Source organism: Rhinopithecus roxellana, chromosome 6 (genome assembly GCF_007565055.1).
Source record: "Rhinopithecus roxellana isolate Shanxi Qingling chromosome 6, ASM756505v1, whole genome shotgun sequence".
NCBI classification, from domain to species: Eukaryota; Metazoa; Chordata; class Mammalia; order Primates; family Cercopithecidae; genus Rhinopithecus; species Rhinopithecus roxellana.
Genome location: NC_044554.1, coordinates 117,871,469 through 117,897,531, shown reverse-complemented (window position 1 = coordinate 117,897,531; position 26,063 = coordinate 117,871,469). Strand labels below are relative to the sequence as shown.

Below are 26,063 nucleotides of genomic sequence, written 5' to 3'. Positions count from 1 at the left end.
CACTAGAATAGGAAAGAAGTAGAAAAAAAGTTTCCTGAGACAGGAAAATGAATTTCTGAATATCCCAGGAATTCGCTGAAAAACTTCAGTCACAGAAATTGATTATCCAAGTCCCAAAACTACTACAAGACAACTCAGAAACGTTTTTGTTTTGCTTTGTTTTTTTAACAACAAATGCCTTCCTCATTCTGACCGCATGTTGTGATGAAATCACCTCAGTAGGCATTACAATCACAGAAGTCTGACTGAGCAGGTGCCTTTCTCCTCCTACCCAATCCCATTTTATACAAATAACAGACATTCAGTTATTGACTAATGTCACTAAAAAGCCCAGAGTATACAGCTTTCTTCAGATACAGCACTCTAACAATTGCAGAAATCTGTCTCTTCTCATCTCTTCGCTCTCTTTTCTCTTGAAGTGGCCTCTTTCTCATGCTGACTTTCTCCTCACAGTGACCCAGGCTTGCTTTCTAGCAGTTCCACAAGCCTTTATAAAGAGTGTGCTGCTTCCCAGGTTGTTCTAGGAAAGATTCCTATTGGCCCAACTCAGGTCATATGCCATCACTGAACCAATCACTGTGGACAAGGCTTTATGCTTTGAATGACCAAGCCTAAGTCATGTGCCTGATCCTGGAACCCCAGTAGTGCTGTCTGTTCAACTTGAACCACGTGAATCAAGATTGTGCAAGGGCATTTATCAAAGGAAAATGAAGATATAATTAGTAAAGAGAAATGGATGCTGCAGGACCAGGACTAGAGCAGGCAAGTGAGGCACCAAAGGAGCAACATTTAAGAAGCCATTTATTTTCAGGTTCATGCAGACTGGGTTTTGAGAGTGAGCACCTCCACAAATTTGGTTCCCTAGCCTCCTCACTCACTTCACTTAGTCCTGGTCCTGGATGCTAGGTAAGCAAAAGACAAAATATTCCTTACACCAATACTCAAATATATCTCCCAGAGTGCCTGAAATCTCTGCCATAGAGATTCATTTTTGGGGGTTAGACAGAGACATCTCTAGGAAGCTTTCAAAAAATTTTTTTTTCAAAAACAGCTAGAGGGCAAATCTTTAAGTCAATAAGAGATTCGCATATACATGCTAATTGTAGACCATCAAGTCAATCACCTCCTGGTCCCGCACCTGTTGAAAGTTCCCTCCCACCATAAGAAGGTGTGGAACACTGTAAGGAGAGGCCTTGGGGAAGAGGGATAAATGCCCAAGACACAAAATAGTGCAGAAGGGAGCACCATTTTTCTCCTTTACTGGGGAGAAAGGAGAAAAGGAGAAAAATGACATTGAAAGGGAGATACAAAAATGTTAAAGGTAACGTGTATTCAATCACTTAATAACATTTAATGAACACTGGCTCTAGGCCTACTTCATCAGTTTGCCTAAATTCTGCCATTTGGGGCCTTTGACATAGTAGGAAGAGGAGAGAGGAAGTAACAGGAAAGACCCAGGGGCACAGTAAATGTGGAAATCCCTAAGTAAGAACCTTTGGTGGTGCACAACACCTGGGAAGGTTTATCTGGAGCTCTGAGTATAAAACTACAGGAAGAAGGATGAAACCTGCCAACAGGAAATCCTTGGGTACTCAGGTTGCTGGCATCTTTGGGAAACTTAATTTTCCCCTATGGCAAGGGTTTACAGAAAGACTAGGAGAGTTATGAATTGTGTGTCCCTCCTAGGCCCAAGGGGAAAATCAATCTTTAAACCACAAGATAAATATGTCAAGTGCCTCTTAAGTTTTGCACTAATAAAGGCATTTTTTTCCCATCCTTCATATCCCGGTAATTTAATCTTCCTTTTCTAGGACTCCAGTTGCCTTTGGCAAAGAAAAGAACTTACATAACTGAAATATATCTGCCTCTCATAAAAATCACATTTCAAAATTTTTTATCCACCTAATAATAAGTTTATAAAGCAACGATTCCGTTATTACTTGGAGGATGCATTTGAGAATATGGTTGCCCATTATGTCAACTCATAGTGGATCCAAACACCAGCTAGAAACCAGAGTGACCTGGTCCACAGACCCCAGCTTCTGCTTCTAAATGGCATGCATTGATGTAGGTACTCTCTTAACCAGATGTCAGTAAACCTTGGAATTTTATAACTCACTCCTCTGTTTATCCAGCAGTCTTCTGCATATAAAATAGCATCCACAGGATATGTCTACATGGAGAGAATGTGATGGCCATAATGTCTGGTGCCCTTAGCAACTGTATTTTATAGTAACTATTTGTTTTATATTCCATTAACAACTAACAAGTCACCATTTTGGTTGTTTCAGGCTCAGTGTGCTTATCAAGCTTCTGCGCCCATCAAGGCTTAAAACCAAATGGTAGACAAGGGTCAAGTCTCCAAAACTGTGTTGATCATCTATGAAGACTCTTAGGGACACGCAGAAGAACTTCTTCCATGGGTGCATACCCCTCTCTTGCCTATTAGTCTGCAAACTGGGAAAATCAGATGCTATAAAATCAATGAATATTTTAAGTTCTTCCCCAGCCAAAGAATACTATCGGATGAACTTTTTGCAAAATATAATAATTGGCAGTAGATTTATTAATTAATGAGTGCAATAAATATTAAGTACCAATTACACTCATGCACCACCTAACAATGTTTTAGTCAATGATGCACTGCATATATAATAACGGTCTCATAAAATTATAATGGAGCTGAAAAATTCCTCTTGCCTAGGGACACTGTAGCTGTTGTAACATCACAGAGCAATACACTACTTGCATTTGTGGTGATGCTGGTGTAAAGAAACCTACTACACTGCCAGTCATATAGAAGTATAGCACATACAATTATGTACAGTATGTAATACTTGATAATGAAAATAAATGGCTATGTTACTAGCTTATGTACTTATTATATGTACTTTTAAAATTATTTTTGAGTGTACTCCTTCTACTTGTATTTTTTAAAAAGTTAACTGTAAAACAACCTCAGGAAGGTCTTTCAGCAGGTATTCCAGAAAAAGGCATTGCTATCACAGAAGACAGCTCCATGCATGTTACTGTCCCGAGGACATTTCAGTAACAAAAGATATACAGGTGGAAGACAGTGATATCGCATATCTTGATTCTGTGTAGGTCTATGCTACTATGTGTGTCTGTGTCTTCATTTTTAGCAAAAAAATTAAAAATTTTAAAAACAGAATAAAACTTATAGAATAAGGATATAAAGACAAAAACTATTTTGTACACAGTATACAATATGTGTTTTAAGCTGTGTTATTACAAAACAGTCAAAAAGTTCTTTAAAACCTAAAAGTTTAAAAAGTAAAAATGTTACAGTAAGCTAAGGGTAATTTACTATTGAAGAAAAAAAATTTCTCATACTTGCGTAGCCTAAATGTAGTGTTTATAGAGTCTACAGTAGTGTACAGTAATATCCTAGGCCTTCACACTCACTCACTCACCCAGAGCAACTTCCAGTCCTGCAAGCTCCATTCATGGTAAGTGTTCCATACAGGCATACCATTTTTTATCTTTTATACCACATTTTTACTATACCATTTCTACGCTTAGATACACAAATACTTACCATTGTGTCACAACTGACTACAGTATTCAGTACAGTAGCACACTGCACAGGTTTGTAGACTAGGAGCAATCAGCTATATACCATCTAGCCTAGGCATGTAGTAGGTGATACCATCTAGGTTTGTGCAAGTGCATTCTATGATGTTCACACAATGATGAAATTGCTTGATGAGACATTCTTCAGAATATATTTCATAAATTGCTTAATGAAGCATTCCTCAGAATAAATTCCCATTGTTAAGTAATGCATTTTGCTAGGTGTTGTGAAGAATTCCAGACTGAAAAGACTGGAGTGTCATTCCTCAAAGACTGCAGTCCGGAACAAGAGACACATACATGATAATAACTCTTTTGAAAGACAATAATTACTATGCCAAAAGTATAAACTACTGTATAGAGAAAGAAAATATTAATTGCAACCAATGGCTCAGAAAAGACTTCTTGAAAGACATGGGGTCTGACCGACCCCACAAGAAGCTATGAGGAGAGTTGCAATCCAGACAAAGGGAAAGTTGACTTAACAACCCCCTTCCATGGAAGGAACAGGCCTCCCATGTGACTGGGCCTCTGGAGCTTGGCAAGTGTATACTATGGAATTTAAGACCTATGGCTGGGTGGAGATCATTGAGAAGACTCTGGGATTTAGATTACAGAGTTTGGGAGTGTGGGGATGCTTTGCTCCATAGGTTATCAGGATTATTTCAATCTTAAACAACCATGGCTGTGGTTTTTATCTACTATGTAGAAAGACACACGAATCCACTTGCATATATATCATAAGGTATCCCTATCCCTCTTTCATTTGTTTTATTTCTTTAATCTACCTAAATTAAGACCTGAAAACTCAAGATCTTCCAAGTCATGAGCCCCATAAGAACCCATGGCTTCCAGGCAGAGCGGAAAGATACCACCTTTTCTATAAACTAAGATGGCAAAAGAATTGCCTAGAAGCCTAGTCCAGGTGCTGTTTTCTCAGCTACTCAAAGAGATCCTTCTTGCTCCTTTAGGAAAGGGGGATTCCTAGACCTCTCCAAACCTCAATCACCCTGGGATGCACAGATGCCAAGTCTCCGGCGAAACCCTTAAAATCCCCGCTTCCCGGGGGTCAGCGGCACCATCAGCAGCACCGCAGTATAGAAGTTCCGGTCCTTCCAGCTGGGATTCTCAGCTTGATCTCTTCCAGGAAACAAGTTCCTCTCCGCTTCTCTTGCGAAATTTCGCGGACCGTCCCGCCCTTCTCTGGCTTCTTATAGCAGCGAGAGCCACAAGCCCCAGCACTGAGCTGCAGGCGCCGCGAAACTTCTCTCTACCCGCCCGGTCCGCGGCGCGCACCGGCTGCGCTGGACGCTTCCTCCTCGGAAGCGCCTCTCCCACAGGTGGGTCACTTTTCGCCACAAGGCTCCCGTCCCTTATCTGCCTCAGCTCACCTCCAGTCCCTGCTGCTAGGACCCCACTCCCCAGCCCACTAGCACTGAGGAACAGGTGCTTGCAAACTCCCCGCCGCGCCCTGGCATCCCTTTCGGGGAAAGTCACCTGAGGCTGCTCAGCGATTCAGCAAGCTTCTAACTTCCTGGAATTTAACGCTCATCCCTACCACAGGGTGCGGAGAAGCCCAAAGGGGGAAAATTAGGGGATTAGATTCTTCTCTGCATCTTACTTCTGGATTGGCGCACTCTTGGGGTGCCCATCAAAAAGCAGGCTGGAAGAATGTGGCTTTAGCAATCTCCAAGGTCTCAGATCCGAAGCTGCTTCTTGACCAGTAGCTAAAAATTTGTCCTGATACCTGCAATGAAGACTTCCATCTTTGATCTTGATTTAAATTTACTCATGCAATTTAAAGGTTACTTTTCTGGAGGAAGAATGTTCAGAATGTAATTTATTGTGAAAAGTAAATAAAGCCTCAGTTCCGTTTGTTTGTCCAGAGACAGAATTTTATTATTCTTTTTCCCACCTCTAGATGGTTATTTAGGAAATTTCTTTAAAAGATTGGTGTACTGAGGCTGGGCACAGTGGCTCAAACCTGTAATCCCAACACTTTGGGAGGCCGAGGCCAGTGGATCACTTGAGGTCAGGAGTTTCAGACCAGCCTGGCCAACATGGTGCAACCCAGTCTCTACTAAAACTACAAAACTTAGCCAGGCGTGGTGGCAGGTGCCTGTAATCCCAGCTACTCAGGAGGCTGAGACAGGAGAATCGCTGGAACCCGGGAGGCAGAGGTTTCAGTGAGCTGAGAAAGTGAATTGGATAAAGAATGGGGGAGGGAAGGGAGAATACTATTCCTAGTTCTATAATAACTAGAAGCTCAATATCTCAGCCTCAGTTTCCACAGATGTAAAATAAAAGGCTGGCTATTGGGCCAGATGATCCAGAAAGTTCAACTCTAACAAGGTGAAAAGCTGTGACTAAAGATGCCTGCAAGTTTGAAATATATGGAAAATCTCCTTAATGCTACAACTATAATTCAGTGGTTACTTTTTTCATAATAATGCAGGTTCCACTTTTATAAGGAAACTCTCCAGTTGTGGGGGGAGAGTCTCTTCCCACAGGAGTGTCTTCAAGTTCTACCACATTTATCATTCAGAAAATACTCTCAGCTTACAAACCCATTCTTCAGACTTGCTATGTGAGAATGCCCTATTCCCTACAAACGGCAGTCATATAAATGTCACTCACATGAGAGAAAATTTTTTTCTGATACAGTAGGTATAATTTTATAAAATGGCACATTTATTTGAAGCAGTAACTTTTCTGAGATATGGCCTTTTACAAGGTCCCAAGTTTTTCAGAATGCTGTGATTTAGCACAATATGAGATTCGACCTACATGTATTCTACCTGCATGGCAAACACTGCCAACCCAGAAAACAGGATGAGACACTTCCTATTTATCAAGCTCCAAGGTTGTAAAGTAAATAGTACATGTGTACAGACAAATTGGGTCATAGCACTTTTTCTATTTGGTAACATTTTACGGTTCCACTGAGGTTCACATTGTTCACATTGTTGAAGTTCACATTGTTCAGAAATCAGGTGTACAAGGCCCGGCCCCTGGCTGAAAAACAATTTCCAGACTTCTGTCTTACTAAAGCTTGCTAACTGTTGTTTAGAAGGAACTAAATAGACTTTTTCAGCTTGTTAAATTAAAAACCCTAGGCCTTGCACTATGTGTGAACAATTTTAAGAAAAATAAGTTATGGAATTTTATATTCGAAGAAACTCGGAGTGGTCACTCTGCATTACTTTGTCTCTTGAAGGACTTCCCCTGAATCACCCTACTATTATTCTGTTATTAAAAGGATATAAATTCTCCTTTTAAAGGATGGGTAGCTGATTCTGTTGTCACTCTCAGAAACACGTTCCACTGTTTTAGGATCCTTACCATCTAGTTCTCTTCATAATTAATGTAGACATGTTTATCAAATGCTACTTAAAAATATTTTTTTTTTTTTGGAAAATCTTAGGGAAACTGGTAAGTTGCTAGCAACACACACACACACACACACCAGCAGCAACACAGTAGTCCTTCAAAACCTGAAGATTGAGCACTTTGCTAGGGCACTTTGTAGCTAAGTTTTCTCCGGGTAGTCCTCTGAGAAGGTCATTTGCTAGTGCCTGCAGCTACATCTACCAAGAATTCATACTATAACAATGCGGAAGAGGATGGGGATAATGAAGTTTTCTGGGTGGGGTTTTGTTTGTTTATTTGTTGTAAGTTAATGCCAGGTAATAATAATGTAAGGTTTACAGAGATAAGACCTCTGAAGTTACCTGTTTGTTCTTTACAGATTTAAAGAGAATGGTTTATTAGTTAATTATGAAAACTTCCTAAACAGTTATATATGCTGTGTTAACTCCACTCAAGATATTTCTAATGACTTTTAGGTCATTTCCGAAGTGATTTGAATTAGCATTTGTCCTTTTGTTGAAAAGAAATCAGTCCTGGAAGGAATCAAACTAAATAAATAACTAAGGAATAATTAATGCATAAAACAAAGCAGGCTAAGAAAACATACTTGGCCTACATACATTAACAATTTGTTCCTCCCAAATCATTAAGGAGTAGAAAACAGTGGATCCTTGTGCTGTTTAAAGATCCTCTTTCAGAAACATATCCTTGCAAAAGAACATGCTATTCTACTGAAGGAAGTGTGTACACTCTAATTAACTAGGCAGGACATTGACAGCCCAATCTAAATTCTTCTCCACAATGTTCTGAAGAGTTTATTCAGTCATGTGTGGAGAGGTCTTACTGTACTGTACTTTGGCAGTCACATATTTCTATTTTGGGAGGACATTTGTTTTGTTTTGTTTTGTTTTGTTTTGTTTTGTTTTGTTTTGAGGCTGAGTCTCACTCTGTCACCTAGGCTGGAGTGCAGTGGCAGGATCTTGGCTCACTGCAACCTCCGCTCCCTGGGTTCAAGCAATTCTCCTGCCTCAGCCTCCTGAGTAGCTGGGATTATAGGTGCCCACCACCATGCCCAGCTAATTTTTGTATGTTTAGTAGAGACGGAGTTTCACCGTGTTGACCAGGCTGGTCTCGAACTCCAGACCTCAGGTGATCCATCCGCCTTGGCCTCCCAAAGTGCTAGGATTACAGGTGTGAGCCACCGTGTCCAGCCAGACTTTTGTTTTTGTTTTTGTTTTAATGTAGATTATATGATCAATCCTAACATCAGGATAAAGTTCCCTTTTCATTTTAAAAGGAAGGAAAATATGTGCAAAGAGTAATTTTGAAAAGTTAGGAACTATAATTCTAAATAAAAAGAAGGCTAAAAGATAATTTAATAGAACTATATAGCACAGCTCTTGGAAGGTTATTAGTAGAATACAAGCTAGTCACTTTGGCCTCAGCACCCAATTTTTTTCTTTTTTTTTTTTTTTTTTTTTTTGAGACAGTCTCACTCCTTCACTCAGGCTGGAGTACAGTAGCGTGATGTCGGCTCACTGCAACTTCTGTCTCCTGGGCTAAAGCAATTCTCCTGCCTCAGCCTCCTGAGTAGCTAGAATTACAGGCATGTACCACCAAGCCCACCTAATTTTTGCATTTTTAGTAGAGATGGGGTTTCGCCATTTTTGCCAGTCTGGTCTTGAACTCCTGACCTCAAGTGATCTGCCCGTCTTGGCCTCCCAAAATGCTGGGTTACAGGAGTGAGTGACCGTGCCTGGCCAGCACCCAATATTAAAGGGAAAAAAAATGCATTAGGAACAAAGCCAGGGCTCAGAGACCTGATGGCATCAGCACTGTGGAGCGCGGAAATAGGAAGGGATAATTAATGGTCATCGCTGATTGTTCATCTTCCATCTATACCTGCTCTTTTTACAGGGTGTAAAAACAGTTTTGAGCTCAAGTTAAATTGTGGCTGCAAAACTTTTGCACAGACTTTGGAAAACTTATTTGTTCTGCTTCCCGGCAGATTCAAGTCCCTCCTCGCCTGTAGGCTCCCATCCTCTCTGCACATTCCTCTGCTCTGGCCCTTACACTATGCATTGCAACAATTTGATTATATGCTTCATCTTTCCCAAGACCAAAGCTCCTTGAGGACAGGGTCCATCTCGTTTCTCACTTTATCCCTCTTGGCATGGCTATTCAATAAATCTCTGTTGAAAACAAGGCTTTGCTAATAACACTGATTTTTACTTTTGGAAGATGCTTACCTTATGGACATAGTACATAATAAGTATGGATGCTGCCTACACAATGTTAATTAACAGGGTCAAAGTGCAGTGGCAAAGTCCACATTTTAACTTCCTACCATTCAGGGAGAGGCATGAGGTTGCTTTGAACTGTATAGCACATATAAAGGGAACAGTTGAAGTTATTATAACGTTTTATTTAAAGTAGAAGAAACTGCAGGAACCTTGGTATTTCCTGATTTAATGTCCCTATTATGTTGCTATACTGTATTGTAGTTACAAATTTATTTGTAATATTTTGTATTCTAATTTATTTTAAAGAGTGATATGGGGCCAAACACAGTGGCTCACGCCTATAATCCCAGCACTGTGGGAGGCTGAGGTGGGCATATCTCCTGAGCTCAGGAGTTCAAGACCAGCCTGGCCAACGTGGTGAAACCACGTCTCTACCAAAAATACAAAAATTAGCTGGGCATGGTGGTGCACACCTGTAGTCCCAGCTACCTGGGAGGCTGAGGTGGGAGAATAGTTTGAACCCAGGAGGCAGAGGATGGCACCACTGCCCTCCAGCTGTCTGGAAAAAAGAAAAAAATGTGATATGGGGCCAGGTTCAGTGGCTCATGCCTATAATCTCAGCACTTTAGGAGGCTGAGGTGGGAGAATCACTTGAGACCAGGAATTCAAGATGAGCCTGGGCAATGGTAAGACCCCATCTCTACAAAAAATAAAATTAAAACATTAGCTAAGTATAGTAGTGCATACATGTAGTATCAGCTACACGGGAGGCGGAGGTGGGAAGATCTCTTGAGCCTGGGAGGTCAAGGCTCCATGAGCAGCCATAATCATGCCACTGCACTCCTGCCTGGGCGACAAAGCAAGACCCTGTCTAAGAATGATATGCTCTTCTCCAGTACCAAAGTACTAAAGTGATTTCTTCATCCTATTCAATTCGCTGACATAAGTGGTACAAGAAATGGGAGGAGATTGAGGAGAAAGCAATGAGCAGGTTGGTAAATGGTTCATTGCAGTTAATAATGAAAGTGTGCCACTTGCCTCTGGTTGTCATAGTTGAGATCCTACACCGCACTTACCTTATGTTTTAGGTGTGTCTGAATAACTGTAAAATATGTGCTGGGGATGGTGGTACACAGATGGGTCCCTGTATCTATCTCCCTTAGGGAACCAAGATTCTAAAGGTATCAGGTTTATAGCTAAAATTGTGTTGATGCCATGTGTGAGGTAGAGAGGGTCTGGAACCTTTGTTGGGGTAGGGAAACCACATGGATTCTGTTTTTATAAAAAAAAACTTAGGAACCTTGTAAGAAGGGGAGGCCCTAAGGAAATAGATTGAGGCCTAAGATTCAGCCAGGACTGGGAAAATGGTATTATCCCATTTATTTATTTGAACTATATAGCACATAGAAAGTGAATAGTTGAAATTATTATATTGTTTTATTTAAAGCAGAAGAAACTGCAGGAACCTTGGTATTTCCTGATTTAGTGTCACTATTATGTTGCTATACTGTATTGTAGTTACAAATTTATTTGTAATATTTTGTAATACCAGTCCAATTATTTTCCCATTTTTGTGGTCACATTCCAGAGTCTTGGGGAGAAGGGTATAAGAGGCAGGGGAAGAGCCAGTGGTATGTTGGTAAATGGCTCTCTAAGGAAAAAAAAGTCCTGATTTGTAGCATTTGGTGATTATCAAAAGGTAAAAACTCCATGACCGATTTCAAGCTCCTAGCTGGCAAGCTGGCCACAGCCACACCAATGAAAGGCTGAGATTAAACACCTGAAAACTAGGCCAGGCACAGTGGCTCATACCTGTAATTCTAGCACTTTGGGAGGCTGAAGGTGGGGAAGGGGGCATAGGGGACGTGGAGGGAGGGGCTAATCACTTGAGGCCAGGAGTTCAAAACCAGCCTGGCCAACATGGTGAAACCCCATCTCTACCAAAATACAAAAAAAAAAAAAAAAAAAATGAGCTGGATGTGGTGGCATGCACCTATAATCCCAGCTACTCAGGAAGCTGAGGCTTGAGAATCGCTTGAACCCGGGAGGCAGAGGTTGCAGTGAGCTGAGATCACACCACTGCACTCCAGCCTTGGTGACAGAGCAAGAGTATGTCTCAAAAACTAAAATAAAGTAAAAACCTTGAAACTAAAAAGAAAGAGCTGTTTATTTTAAAATATTTATCAACTAGCACTGCTCTCAAGCTTGTATATCAGAATATTACAAAAGGTTAGAGGAGAGAATTTCAAGAGCACTTTCTCCCCTGGGGTCAGAAATGGAGCAGCTGCAAGGCCAGATTACGCCCAGCAGCTCCATCTGATGGGTCTCAGCAAACATCAGAGGCATTGGGGCCATGGGGAGTCCTTGCCTCTCAGTGCCACATTAGAAGTTACCCAAAAGAAGATGAAGTAGGCTATATTCATAAGCATTGCGGACCGCCCCTGGAGATTTCTAAAAATGGTTGGGAGATACCTTAAAGCAGAATGGAGCTCCTCCAACAGCAAGGACTGGGGCTGGGGTCAAGATCCACAACAAAACTGCTGTCTCCAAACTAACTGGCATTAGCAGTATTTAGATAATTCCTATTGGCTTTAATGTAAAGATAAATGCCCATTCTTAAGAAATTTTATTTGAACAAAGTTAATTCAAAATTGAAATTACAATTTATTTCCCAAATATCTCTGACCACAATAGACCTAGAAAAGCAAAACTCACTAATGAACACTAAATATTAGGGGAGTTGATGCAGATCATCAGATTAAGCAAATGCTTATGTAGTGTGTACAAGCCAAATGCCATCAAAGCCATGAGATAGAGCTGTTTTTCTGATAGTGGCAATCCACTGGTCCTGGTCTGACTGGATGCCTAAACTTTGGTGACCCACAGATTTGTAGGAACTTCTTCAGGATTTAAAATGTAAATGGAAGTCAAGGTAAATTAACCCAGAGACACAACTGAATCCCTGACCTTGTCGTCATGAGTCCTGGGCTTTAATCAGATAAACTAACCAGCTTGAACAGCAGATAATGAACCTACCTGATGAAATTCTTGGCCAGAGAATTATAAAACAATCTTAATTTATCTTGACAGATACTGCTGAGATCAAAATGTGGCAACATGTATTAATGAGATTTTTAATTGAACTAGAATTTCAACAAAGAACCTACATTTAAGATAAATAATTTTCTCCTAAAATACAATTAAAATAGTTAACATAGATCTCTATTACCTCACTTTCCTCATAATTTATAGTGTTAGTAAAATATTACTAACAATCACTTTAGTTGCGCATATGACATAGTTCATAGCTAGTTGTTAGCAATTCATGTAAGATATATGTCCATAGAACATTAATGTAAAGATTGCCTTTAGTTATGCTGTTGTGGCTTGAGGAAACTGTGCAAGTTAAGATTACTGTGTTTTTGGCCAGGCGCGGTGGCTCAAGCCTGTAATCCTAGCACTTTGGGAGGCCGAGACGGGCGGATCACGAGGTCAGGAGATCGAGACCATCCTGGCTAATACGGTGAAACCCCGTCTCTACTAAAAAATACAAAAAACTAGCCGGGCGTCGAGGCGGGCGCCGGGAGGCTGAGGCAGGAGAATGGCGTAAAACCCGGGAGGCGGAGCTTGCAGTGAGCTGAGATCCGGCCACTGCACTCCAGCCTGGGCGGCAGAGCAAGACTCCGTCTCAGAAAAAAAAAAAAAAAAAAAGAAACAAACAAACAAACAAACAAACAAAGATTACTGTGTTTTCGTGGTGCCATTCTATGGTCTAGCATAAAAACTAATCAGCAAATTCAGTTGTTATGGGATACAAAACATTTTCTCACAAAACAATTGAAATAATCAGTTTTTTAGCAACCAACCTGAAGTAGTTTCTTTATGTAGAAAAAGAGCTTTAAATGATATATTTATATTAATCTATAGCCATTAGTAACTTAAGTAGTTACTAGAACTTATTTTGGAAATCACAAGTTGATGATTTATCATGCTACAGGATTGCTGTAATTTTTACTTAAACTGATGTGATAATAAGAGAATGGGCAGCAATATGAACTTATGAGAAGTGCACATGTCTAAGAAATTAGATGTAGGTTCTGAAAATTAGTTTGGGCAAGCTTTTACTCTCTTTAACTCAAGTTCCTCTCCCCCTGGAGTAAAAGGTGTGTGTGTGTGTGTGTGTGTGTGTGTGTGTGTGTGTATGTTTCCAAGAACCACTTTGATGTAATTATAATTAAAATTTCCAATCAAATTATATTTTAATATCAGAATGGTTTATCTTAGTTCTGGTTGATATTCAATTAAGAGGAGATACTAATACACAAGCTTGAACTTTCTTTCCAGTGGACCCTGTTCCTCTGACAACATTCTCCATTTCTCACTCAGTTAAAAAGAGCTACAAATATGTAAAAGCATTTCATAATCTTTCATTTCATATGACCCCGCTATGAAATTATTTTTAAATGTCAGTAATAGCTTCTTTACTAACCTAGTTGCAAATTAGGCTATTTTAAATTGAGTACAGATTGTCCCCAACTTATGTAAATTAATGGTTCAACTTAAGATTTTTTGACTTGACAATGGCACAGAAGCAATATGCACTCAGGAGAAGCCATACTTTGAGTACCCAAACAACTGTTCTGTTTTTCACTTTCAATACAGTATTCAATAAGTTACATGAGGTAATCAACACTTTCTTATAAAATAGGCTTCATGTTAGATGACTTTGCCCAACTGTAGGCTAATTAAGTATTCTGAACATATTTAAGGTAGATTTGGCCAAGCTAAAATGTTGGCAGTTTAGGTGTATAAATTGCATTTCTGTTACAATATTTTCAACTTATTATGGGTTTATTGGGAGGTAACTCCATCACAAATTGAGGGGCATCTGTATTTTTGTAAGGGTTGCCCTTTGCTACCACAGTTAGTTCATACATATGCACTCACTTTCCCCTCTGCATGGAAAACTCACCTGCAAACTCCTTCTTGCCTGTCAGATCTCAGCTTGATTTAAGGTTGCCAGATAAAATACATCATGCCCACTCAAACTTGAATTTCATATTAAAACACATTTGTGTTTTTAGTACAAATATGTCCCATATATTGCAGAGGATATACTTATGCTAGAAAAGTATTCCTTGTTTATCTGACATTTGAGTTTAATTGGCATTATGTATTTTTATTTGCTAAATCTGGCAACCCTCACTTGACTGGTACCTCCTTGGAGAGACTTATGCTAAACAATTCTCAAAACTAGTCTCCCTCTCTCTCTCCTCCCAGCATTTTCTATTCCATCACTCTACTCAGAATTCTTCTGAACACTTATTACCATCTGAAATCATCTTATTTTTATGTGTGCATTGTCCAACTTTCTTATAATAATATACACACACACAGTTTTTGAAGCACACAAATTCAGAGATCAGGCTTAGCACTTTGTAAGGAGATAACATTTTCAAACTCTATGTGAGATCTGTATTCTTCACCTCTTTACCCTCAACCTATAGAACAGTATGTGCTACACAATAAGTGATCAAAAAATATTTGATGAAGGAATGTGTTAATGTGTATATTAAAAGAAAGAATTTGAAATTTATACATAAATATCACCAGGAAGAAATTGCCCTTGCAAACAGCACTACTTCTACCTACAAAGCTAAATTTTAAAATATACATTTATATTTTCAAATGACTTATATATGGCTTAAAGATTGAACTGTCCAAAAATGTTAGAAAAAGCCATTTATTATGGGCATTTTTAAAAATAAACTGTAATCAGTGATCTTTTTAAACCAAGGTCTTCTTATTTTGCTACAGTAATACATACCTGCCAATAAAAGAACATGTACTTGAATGTGAATGTTTGTTATCCCTAGAGAGCCTTGATCTCACTAAATACAGAAATAGCTCAGTGAATAATTGGATACGTTTGTGTGTTCATGGAAGGTTTTTATTTTTTTAATACTTTTTGCTTTCTAATTATCCCTGGGATATATTAAAGCAAATGCTGTGAATCACAACAAGACTGACATAGTTGCAGAACCCCCTCCTGCCCTTTTGCCTTGTGATGAAAGGAAACCTTTGATTGATGGGTTTCGGCTCATTACAAATATGTCATCAAGTCATCAAGGGCTTTTGGGATGAAATTCAGAAAGAATAATAAAACAGAAGGAAGGACTTTAAAAAAAACCCTCCTATTTACAGCCGTTAAATTAAAATAAAAAATCCTGTCACATCTCATACAGTTTGAAGGTGTTATTTGCATTCCAACTGTGGAAGGTGCCAAGCCAGATCTCTGATTTGTGTGCTACACTAGTGGTTGTATGTGTCCAGAGGGGATAGCGTCTGAAGAATTCAGATGTTTGGATGAATGATTATTTCAGAATTCAAAGCTGAATTCTCAAAAAGAGAAAGAGGCAGAATGATTTTATTAATGGTTTCACCCAACTGATTAATGACATGTTATCACATTATGCTGTACTATGTGATAGTTGCTGCTAGGGGTACTGAGTAGATGTATAAGTAGATCTGATCAAATTATGATTTCATGGCTCTTGGAAGACAACTCTTTAAGGTTTCCTAGAGAGAGTTACGGAACAAACCTTACCCACAGTTTGACAAGTCTTGAATCTGGCATACCTTGAACTCTCTCTTTTCCAAGGCCTGCACACTCAAACGCACTCATTTTGCCTCTGGTTCTCAAAAAGAGAGGAATTCTAGCTTCTCAGCGAAAGAAGACTTAGAGGAAAAAATTGTAAGGAAGGTGCAGTTTCTGCAACTCCTTACAACCTCAACATCCTGTTCTTCCTCTTATCTTTCCTCTCCCTACCACACCTCTCCAAAATAAAAAGGAAAAGAAAAAGATAACTTTACCTTTTTCCACCTCCAGTGGTTCTCCAAAACGGATGCTCTTTAGAATCACTTAAGTTTGTTTTAGTTTGGTTTTTAAAATACAGATGCCTAGGCTCTACCTCAGATCAATTGATTCAGAATCTCAGGAGGTGGTTTCCTAGCATTTTAACAGCTCCCCAGCTGATTCTAATGTGTTACCAGGAAGTAGAACAACTGTAGCAGGCCATTAAATGAAAGCTAACATAAAAGCTGATAAAAGCTTTAAGGCAATGGTTCTCAAGCTTGGCTGTACGTTTGAATCACCTGTGGGAGCTTAAGAAAAATGCCCAGGCTCTACCCTAGACCAGTTGATTCAGATTCTCCAAGAGTCTGGGTCATTAGGCTCTCTACCTGATTCTCATATGCACCAGGGTTGAGAACCACTGGTTTCTAGTGTAACCCTTTGCATTTTCATAAGCCTTAGTGTAGCCCTTTGCAGAGGTATTTGTATTTTCATAAGCAACTAAGAAGTTGTTTCAATGATTAAAGACAGGAAAGGGTGCTAAGAAAACATCTGTCTGTCTGTACCACTACCATGTCCTCTCTCTTTCTGAACCCTTCCAAACCAAGCTTTGTAGATAGGTTCTTCTATGCCAACTTATCTAATGATGGATCCCAGCATACTATTTTCTTTTTTTTTTTTGAGACGGAGTCTCGCTCTGTCGCCCAGGCTGGAGTGCAGTGGCCGGATCTCAGCTCACTGCAAGCTCTGCCTCCCGGGTTTACGCCATTCTCCTGCCTCAGCCTCCCGAGTAGCTGGGACTACAGGCGCCCGCCACCTCGCCCGGCTAGTTTTTTGTATTTTTTAGTAGAGACAGGGTTTCACCGTGTTAGCCAGGATGGTCTCGATCTCCTGACCTCGTGATCCGCCCATCTCGGCCTCCCAAAGTGCTGGGATTACAGGCTTCAGCCACCGCGCCCGGCCTATTTTCTGTTACTAAAAATTATGTTGTGATGATTGAAACTGATGAAAGACTGTTGTCTTTACAGTTGTTTTTATAATGATTACCTCCAAATTTTTCTTTTTTTTTTGAGACGGAGTCTCACTCTGTCGCCCGGGCTGGAGTGCAGTGGCGCGATCTCGGCTCACTGCAAGCTTTGCCTCCCGGGTTCACGCCATTCTCCTGCCTCAGCCTCCTGAGTAGCTGGGACTACAGGCGCCCGCCACCGCGCCCGGCTAATTTTTTGTATTTTTAGTAGAAACGGGGTTTCACCGTGGTCTCGATCTCCTGACCTTGTGATCCGCCCGCCTCGGCCTCCCAAAGTGCTGGGATTACAGGCGTGAGCCACCGCGCCTGGCCCAAATTTTTCATATAAAACTTTTTGCATTTAAAATTTGTATATTTTTGCAAAATTAGGTGAGCTAAGAAACAAGTTAGACTCCTAATGATGTGCATAAACAATGGTTGAGTCTTTACATAAAGAAATCTACCTTCATTTGTATACTTTGTGTGTTTTTTAAAAATAAAAGAAATAAGAGGGATTCATGGAGGCTAATTTTCCCTTCCAGGCCTATCTGTACCAAAGAAAGGGGAAGATTTTCTTGCCTTTTCTTTGTCTACAAATGGCATTATATGCATAGGTATGTATATATTTTTATCTTTATGAAATTTCAGGGGGAAACAATTGGCCCATTTTCCAAGTGTAAGACAAGAAAGTACCACCATTTAGAAGAGATATGGTTAGGTTGCTGACTTCGTTCTTATCACTAAAAGAAACGAGAAACAGGATCTATTCCAGGGAATGGGAGGGACGAAGGGACCATTTGGTCCCAGGCTGCTTACACACAAAGACCTTCAAAATTGATTTTTATTTATTATTTAAATGAGATCTATGCATATAGTCCATCATATAACTTTAAATTTGTGCCCATTTATTATGTACAGGTTGAGTATCCCACAACTGAAATGCTTGGGACCAGAAATGTTTTGGATTTCATTTTTTTCTTTTTTTTTTTTTTTTTTGCATTTTAAGATACTTGCATATACATAATGAGATATCTTGAGAATGAGACCCAAGTCTAAACATAAAATTTGTGTTTCATATACACCTTATACACATAGCCTAAATGTAATTTTATACAAACTGTTTAATAGGCTTATGCATAAAACAGAGTTTTGACTGCTTTTGACTGCAACCAGTCACATAAAGTCAGGTGTGAAATTTTCCAATGGTGGTACCATGTCTGAAAGTTTGGATTTTGGAGCATTTCTGAGTTTATATTTTTGGGTTAGGGATGTTTAACCTGTACCTACACATTGCTATTATGCTTTTGTATGAATTAATTTTTTAGCACAGTCATCTATATTTTTCTCCTAAAACATGAACTAATTTGCATTGAAGTTTTGGAATATTTTTAAGCATTTTTTTTTTTTTAATTTAAGCATTTAAAGTACACTTTTAAAAATTTATGACAAGTTTATTCTAAAATGTATAGGAATTAAAAGGAACTAGAGTAGCTATAATAGTTTTGAAAAAGAACATAGTGGGAAGAATCACTGTACCCAATTTTAAGACTTATTATAAAGCTACAGCCATCAACATTATGTGGTATTGGCAGAGGGATAGACACATAGATCAATGGAACAGAATAGAGAATGTAGAAATAGAACCACACCTCTATGTTTAACTGATGTTTCACAAAAATGTGAAAGCAATTCAGCAAAAAATAAGGATAGTTTTTTCAACAAATGGTAGGAGAGTAGTTATGTATTCATAGGTCAAAAAATAAAACTTGTCCTAAACCTCACACTTTGTATGAAAATTACTTAAAATGGATCATAGACTTACAAGTAAAACTTTTAGAAGAAAACATTCAGGACTAGGGTTTTGTGAAGAGTTTTTGGGTAAGATACTGAAAGCGCAACCCATAAAAGAAAAATAAATAAATAAATTGGACATAATCAAATTAAAAAATGTTTGTTTTATGACTTTGAATGTGTTAAGACATGAAAAAAACAAGCTATAGACTGGCAGAAAATGCTTGCAAATCACATATCTAACAAGAGATTCATATGTAGAATATATAAAGATTGTCAAACTCAACAGTAAATAAACCCAAACAGTTCAATTAGCAAATAAGCAAAATAGATGAAGAGACATCTCACCAAAGAGGACACATGGAGAGCAAATAAACACATTAAAATATACGCAACATGATTAACCATTAGACAAACGCAAATTAAAACCACAATGAGATACCAGAATGGCTAAAATAAAAAATCATGACTCATAAATACCTGGTTAGAAGTAAATTAGTTCACATTCGAAGTCAGTATAGCCAAGTTGTATAATGCTAAACAAACACCATATGACCCAGAATTTGTATCCCGGGGTCTTTATCGCAGAGAAACGAAAACTTATTTTCATACAAAAACCTGTACGTGAATACTCATAGAAGCTTTATTTGTAATAGCCAAAACTGGAAACAACCAAAATGTCCTACCTTAGATGAAGAGTTAAACTGTAGTATATCTATACTGTGGAATACCACTCAGCAATAAAAGGAAAAATAATTGATGGATCTTAAGGATGTTATACTGAGTGAAAAAATGCCAGTCTCAAAAGGCTTATATTACAGTGTGATTTTATTCATTCTCAAAATGACCAAATTGTAGTGTTAACAAACAGATTAATGACCTCCAGGGGTTCAGTTGATAGTAAGGAGGGCAGCATGAGGGATGGTCTAGTCTGTAACCTCATTGAAGTGATGGGTACGTGAGCATACACACCAGATAAAATGACCTGGAAATATACATGCATATGGCTCCAATGTCAGTGTTCTGGTTTGGATATTGTACTCTAGTGACATAAACCTGGAGGAAACTGGGTGAAAGATGCACAGGGACCTCCTGTACTATCTTTACAACTTCCTTGGAATCTATAATTATTTCAAACAAAAGTTTGATTGATTTATTTTTTTAGTAAGCATTGACTTAAGTATAAGAACTTAAAATAGGTTATTTTTTGTAATTCTCTTTGGACCTTTTTATGTTTCTACTATGCTGGCATCCTCAAAAGCTGGACGAGGCCTGAGCCTCTCAGACCTCTTACTTCTGAGAGGTGAGAGAAGTAAAATTCACCAGCCAGGCTGGCCCTAACATCCTCATGGGAAGCCTAGTTGGAAACATCCCAGAAGAATACTGCCTCAGGTTTCCAAGGCCTGTGGGGTGGGATCTGCAAAGAGAGAGATGATAAACAGGACTCCTCCTGACCCACACCTGGTCCCTCATATGACACACACACTCACATACACACACACACATACACACAACACACACACACAGTTTCTCAAAGTCAGCTTCTACCATGGCTTCGTTGTCATCTTTGCCACCTTCATATCTGCGTCACTGATTGCTAATTCCTAGTCTATGTAAACACCCTTGTGAGATCACTTTACCCATCTTGGCTATCATCTCTGGGAGATGATTCCATAAGAGGCAAAACCAGTCCTGCGGATTTTCCAAACTCAGAAATATTTCTGTTGTATTTCCTGTTACATAACTGAGGTTTGTGGAGAGCCCATGAGACTAAAGTAAGGAGAGGAAACTCCTATGTTATGTTTTAACTATTTTAACCCACCTTTCCCTTAATAACTCTTCTTTCTGTTTACTATCTTTTTTTATTGTTTTCTTTATTATTTCTATCCTAGATATAAGAGTAAAGTAGGACTAGAAAACTTTTTTTAAGTCTTTGAACAAGGAACCTCCATGAATGCATATTTACACACAGATTTTGAGTTTCAAGATGCCTGAAATGGGTGTAGCAGCATCTTTTATATAGTACTTAATGCAAAATACACCCTCAACTTGATCTCCCTTGTGGTTGAGAGTATGCATACATATATCTATTTCTTTCCTTTTCTTTTTTCTTTTTTCTTTTTGAGATGGAGTCTCGCTGTGTTGCCCAGGCTGGAGTGCAGCGATGCAATCTCGGCCCACTAAAACCTCCACCTCTCAGGTTCAAGCAATCTTTCCCCTTCAGTCTCTCCAATAGTGGAATTACAAGTGTGTTCCACTATGCCCGGCTAAATTTTTTTGTATTTTTAGTAGAGGCAGGGTGTCACCATGTTGGCCAGGCTGGTCTCGAACTCCTGACCTCAAGTGATCCTCAAAAGTCATTTTATATAGAGTTTTATTTATAAGAAATAAGCGGGACGAGTAGGAGATTCTTAAGAATCACTGCACTCTAGTTCAAATATTTTTATATATTTATAAAAATCACAGTTATATAAGCATAATTAACCCTTAATTTGTAAAGTTTATATAAAGGCTATGTTAATTAGATACTTTATTCAGTAACTAATAGATTGCCAATCTATTTAAAATAGTCATTTTCTTAAGCACTTATTAGGTCTCAAGAACTGCTTTGAGATACAGGAATTCATCTAATTTTCACTGCTGGGCAAGGTGTGAGAGCCCTAGCATCTGAAAGTGGTCAACTTGTGGGTTGGTAAGAAGAATTTAATGACAACAGTATAGTTTTGGAAAAGGAAAGTTTAGTAGAAAGAAAGAACACTGCAGAAGAGCGCAGCAGGGTGCCTTAGCAAGATAGAACTGAGCAGACCAGGGGGGATTCTCCTTAGGAGCATTTATGAACCTTAAGACAGAAGCTTGAGGGTAATTTGGACCATATTAGCCAGATAGGTCATGATAAATGATGACATTTATAGTCATTTTGGTGCCTTACTGTCAGCAAGGGTTGCACAGTGAGTTTCAGCATAGCGTTCTGGAGATGTATAGAAATTTTCGTTACTTAGAAATTTTTTTGAAAGAGGCCTGCAACCAGGTGCCTATTTAGATACTAAAGAACTTTAATTACTTCTAAATTCCCTCGCTATGGAGTTTTGCCTCTGATGGCCTATTTGATGGTCACCAGGCGGTCTTTGCTCCCTTCATGATACTTCTAAATTCCTCAGATATGGAGATTTTGTCTCCAGTACCTGTTCGTGGTCATTAGCTGATTTTTGCTCTCTTCACTCACAGTATCTCTGAAGTAGGTACTAGCAATCCCTCAGTTTACAGATGATGAAACTGAGACACAAAGAGTTTGAGTAACTTGCTCAAGGTGACATTGCTGGTAAGAGGCGAAGCAAAAAATAGGGCCATGTAGTCAATATCTTCATTAAAAAACTTCATGAAAGATTAGAATAAATGAATATGGTGACCAAACAGTCAAAATAGTCTGGAATCACTCTCTCTTTGCAATGATTAAGATAATCCAAATGAGAATATTTCAAGTGACAAAATCCATCTCATTACAGGATACTGGCAACTGCATCAAATCTACATTTTGCTTGCAAATGTTCATCCAGTATGAAAGACAGAATAAAAATATTAGGATAAAATAATTTTTTTAAGTGAGGGGATAGGCAGTCAGACATTCTTTTGTGACACAAACCAGTTCTACAGTAGAATAATGAAGGCATTGTTCAGCAGTTTGAAGGTTTGATTTATAAAACTAGGTGTTAACTGATTGGCAACCAACCAATAGAAGGTAAATGGCTAAACTAGTCTGCATGTGCAGGTGCTAGTAAGAAATTTTCAAAGGCACAGCTGCACTTTTATACAAAGGTCCCTGATCATCTACAGGTACTTTCCCACATGTGGTCATGACCTTTGATGACACCCATTCAGGATACCAGGCACCAGTTCGTTTATAAAATGATTCAGATGTTGTATTTAATTAGATTATTCAGAGTTTCTGTGGGAGTACAGGAATGTCCTGTCTTTCTCCCATAACTTCTACCTCCCTACAAAAACCTAAATGCTCTGCTTGTGGTAGAGGCATGCAACTTCAGATAAGCTCAGGTAAGAATATAGGTGTTTTTGATAGGTTAAAATGGAAAGCGCAAATTTCTGAAATGCCAGGAAAAAGGTGCAAACCCCACATATGCTGTGCAATCTGCATGAAATCCATCATAGGAGAATTGAGTAGTGATTATGTCTGCTTTGAAAATTCTGCATCAAATTCACAGAGTTTTACTTTCAACCCATTTGGGTGAAAGAAATAATGTCCTTACAACATCTCTTCCACTTCTTTCCTTCTTTCTCATCTTCTCCATTGGTTACTCTTTAATCATTCAGCATCTTCCTCTTTATTTATCTCACACTGTGCCTGGGACACAGAGTAAACTTTTCCACTTCCAGCCCCTTCATCCTACCCTTTTAATGTTGTTCAACGAATATTTGTACATTCCTAGACTGTGGTAGTTAGTCCTTTTCTGAGCACTGAAGATACATCATCGAACAATAGACACACACACACACACACACACACACATATGCACATGCATGCACCAAAAAAATAAAAGATCAACTGAAAGCTTAAACTAAATATTGGGAAAGAAAGATTTTTGAGAAAAACTCAACACTGAAGAAAAAATATCCTTCAAAAGTATAGAAAGCAACCTAGATTATTGCAGATCATAGAAACTGGTTTTTTATTTAAATTTTACAGTCACACGATTCATAACAGTATTTCAGTTTAGTTTTAACATGCATTTTTTTTTTAGTTTTGGGTAATATTAAGAATCTTTTACTGTGTTTAAAAGTCTTTTATATATTTCCTTAGGACAAACTATCAGCTCATATACTTTGCCCAATTTTCTAATGGGCAATTGTTTTTTTCTCATTGATTTATATGAGTTGAAAATACTTTTTCCAGTTTGTTGATTATCTTCATTCTGACATTGCTTAGTGCATTTTGCACTGCAGAAGCTATTTATTTTTATGCAATCGCATTTGTCCAACTATTTGTTAATGGTTGAATGATGTAGGAAAAGGACCTTCTTCTCTAAGATTATGAAAGAATGTTCCATGGTTTCTTCTAGTTCTGTTCTAGTTTCATTTTTTAAAAAATAAATCTTTCATTTATTTTGAATTTACCTTGGGGTGGAGTATAAGGTGTAAATTTATTTTTTTCTTTCAGGTAACTGTTGAGTTGCCCCGACATTGAAACCACCTTTGCAAAAATTATAACTGAAGAAATTATGACAGTGACACAGATCAGACCTAACTGACTCCATCTTGCTTCTAACCTTTAAGCTGTCCTTGTTCATTCCTGGGTGTAGGAAGAACTAACCTTAGGAAGGAATTTAGTTTATGGTTTGACTCTGAAACAAAATTGATCATGTCCCTTTTCCCAAAAAGACCCACTTCTTGCCTGGGGACCAGTCTGCCTTTGTGGGACTAACAAATTAACTACATGATTAGTTATTACATTTTAGGGGTCAGGCAGCCTCTGGCTGCAAGAGTCTGACCTTCCCCAAATTGCTCCTGTGGATAGCATTACTATTGTAAAACCTAAGATCAGTGCTTCAGATATTTTGCAGACCCTGCACTGGATGGATCAGCTGACATCACCCAAATTGGTAATCTGGCTCAACCAGTTCTGCGATCCCCTTTATGAGTCCATCTCCAATGTGACCAATCAGCACTCCCCACTTCCGAGCTCCTACTTTAATTTAAATTATATTTAAGAACTCTGATCTTCATGCTCCAGGAAACTGATTTGTGTAATAATAATACTCGCATCTCCTGTACAGCCAGCTCTGCCTGGATTACTCCTTCTCCACTGCAATCCCCCTGTCATGATAAATCGGCTCTGTCTAGGCAGCAGGCAAGGTGAACCCACTGGGCAGTTACAAATTTGGGGGCTCAACCACGATTGCCTTTGTGGTTACCTACTGTGTAGCCCACCTCTGATGATGGATCTGGAGGCCAGCCCAAGTGGCTACCTAGATCTCTTGGACTAGGGGCTGACTCTGGCACTCTCTGCCAGTGGTGTGCTGCTGACCCAATGTGCATGGATTCAATTGTAGTGGAGAAATAATGCTAAGGAGATATCCCATAACTGTAGCTTCATCACTGGGTGTCTATAGCTGTAGCCTCAACGCGAGGTGTCTGATTTGGTGAGTATTCCAGTCAGCTACCAACAGCCCCTTCCTTCTCCTGATTTATTGGCCTCTCTGGAGGTGCTGCTGTCTCTTAGTAACCTCCCAGGGTGTCTATCTATAGCCCCATCACAAGGTATCTGCCTGTAGCTCCATTACAAGGTATGTGTAACTGTAGCCCCATTACAGAGTGTCTGTCTGTAGCTCCATTAGGGGGTATCTAATTGGACGGAGAATAAAGAACTTGTTTAGAGGACTACTCTTGGTTTGAGACTGGGTCTGGAATCTGTGTCTTGAAGGCCTTCTGTTCGTCTTACATTGTGTGTGTGTGTGTGTGTGTGTGTGTGTGTGTGTGTGTGTGTGTTTATATGTATGGAGGGCTCTGAAGGAATTGCTGCCAGCAATTTTCTGGGGGCAGGGGACAGACTCTCGCTCTGTCGCCCAGGCTGGGGTGCAGTGGTGCGATCTCGGCTCACTGCAACCTCCACCTCCCAAGTTCAAGCAATTCTCATGTCTCAGTCTCAGTGTAGCTAGGACTGTAGGTGTGCACCACTATGCCCAGCCCTGAGCTGTCATTTTGAGTAAATGAATAACTTATGGTGACATGGGACTCTATTTTGTGATATCCAGTGTTTTAAACCTTTGATATTTGACAAACCTTCCAAGATCAAATTCTAAGTTAAAAAAAAAAAAATTACATCTCCTAAAGTTCAAAAAGATATATTGGGCTTATTTAATGTATTAAAATCGTTCAAGAAACATTGTCAAATATAAAAGGGTGTTTAACTTTCTTTGAGTTATAGTCATATAAACATGTTATTAGTATGTTATAAAATTGTATAAGATTTCTATAATTCTAATATGCCTCAGTATATGTTATCAGTAATAACTACAATTGTTACGTTGAATTTTTGTGTGCCACAGAGGTAACAAGTTTCCTTGTCAATTTCTTTGACTGTGGCTTCCCTAAAACATTTCTGTCATCTGCAGACAATTGTTATCTTGATTTGGTCCTCTTTAGGAGATGGTTTTATAATCAGCTATAAAACTTTGACAGGTGCTCTTGAATGCAA

At 39.0% G+C, this 26,063-nt stretch overlaps 1 protein-coding gene across 1 annotated transcript in view; it reads left to right on the top strand.

Moving 5' to 3' along the window:
* The first annotated feature begins 4,813 nt into the window (after positions 1–4,813).
* Positions 4,814–26,063, top strand: part of STEAP4 (STEAP4 metalloreductase) — a 30,905-nt gene continuing 9,655 nt past the window's right edge. Inside the window, exon 1 of the mRNA XM_010358784.2 lies at positions 4,814–4,934. The gene's annotated coding sequence lies outside the window, so the exon portion shown is untranslated. The remainder of the gene's footprint in view (positions 4,935–26,063) is intronic.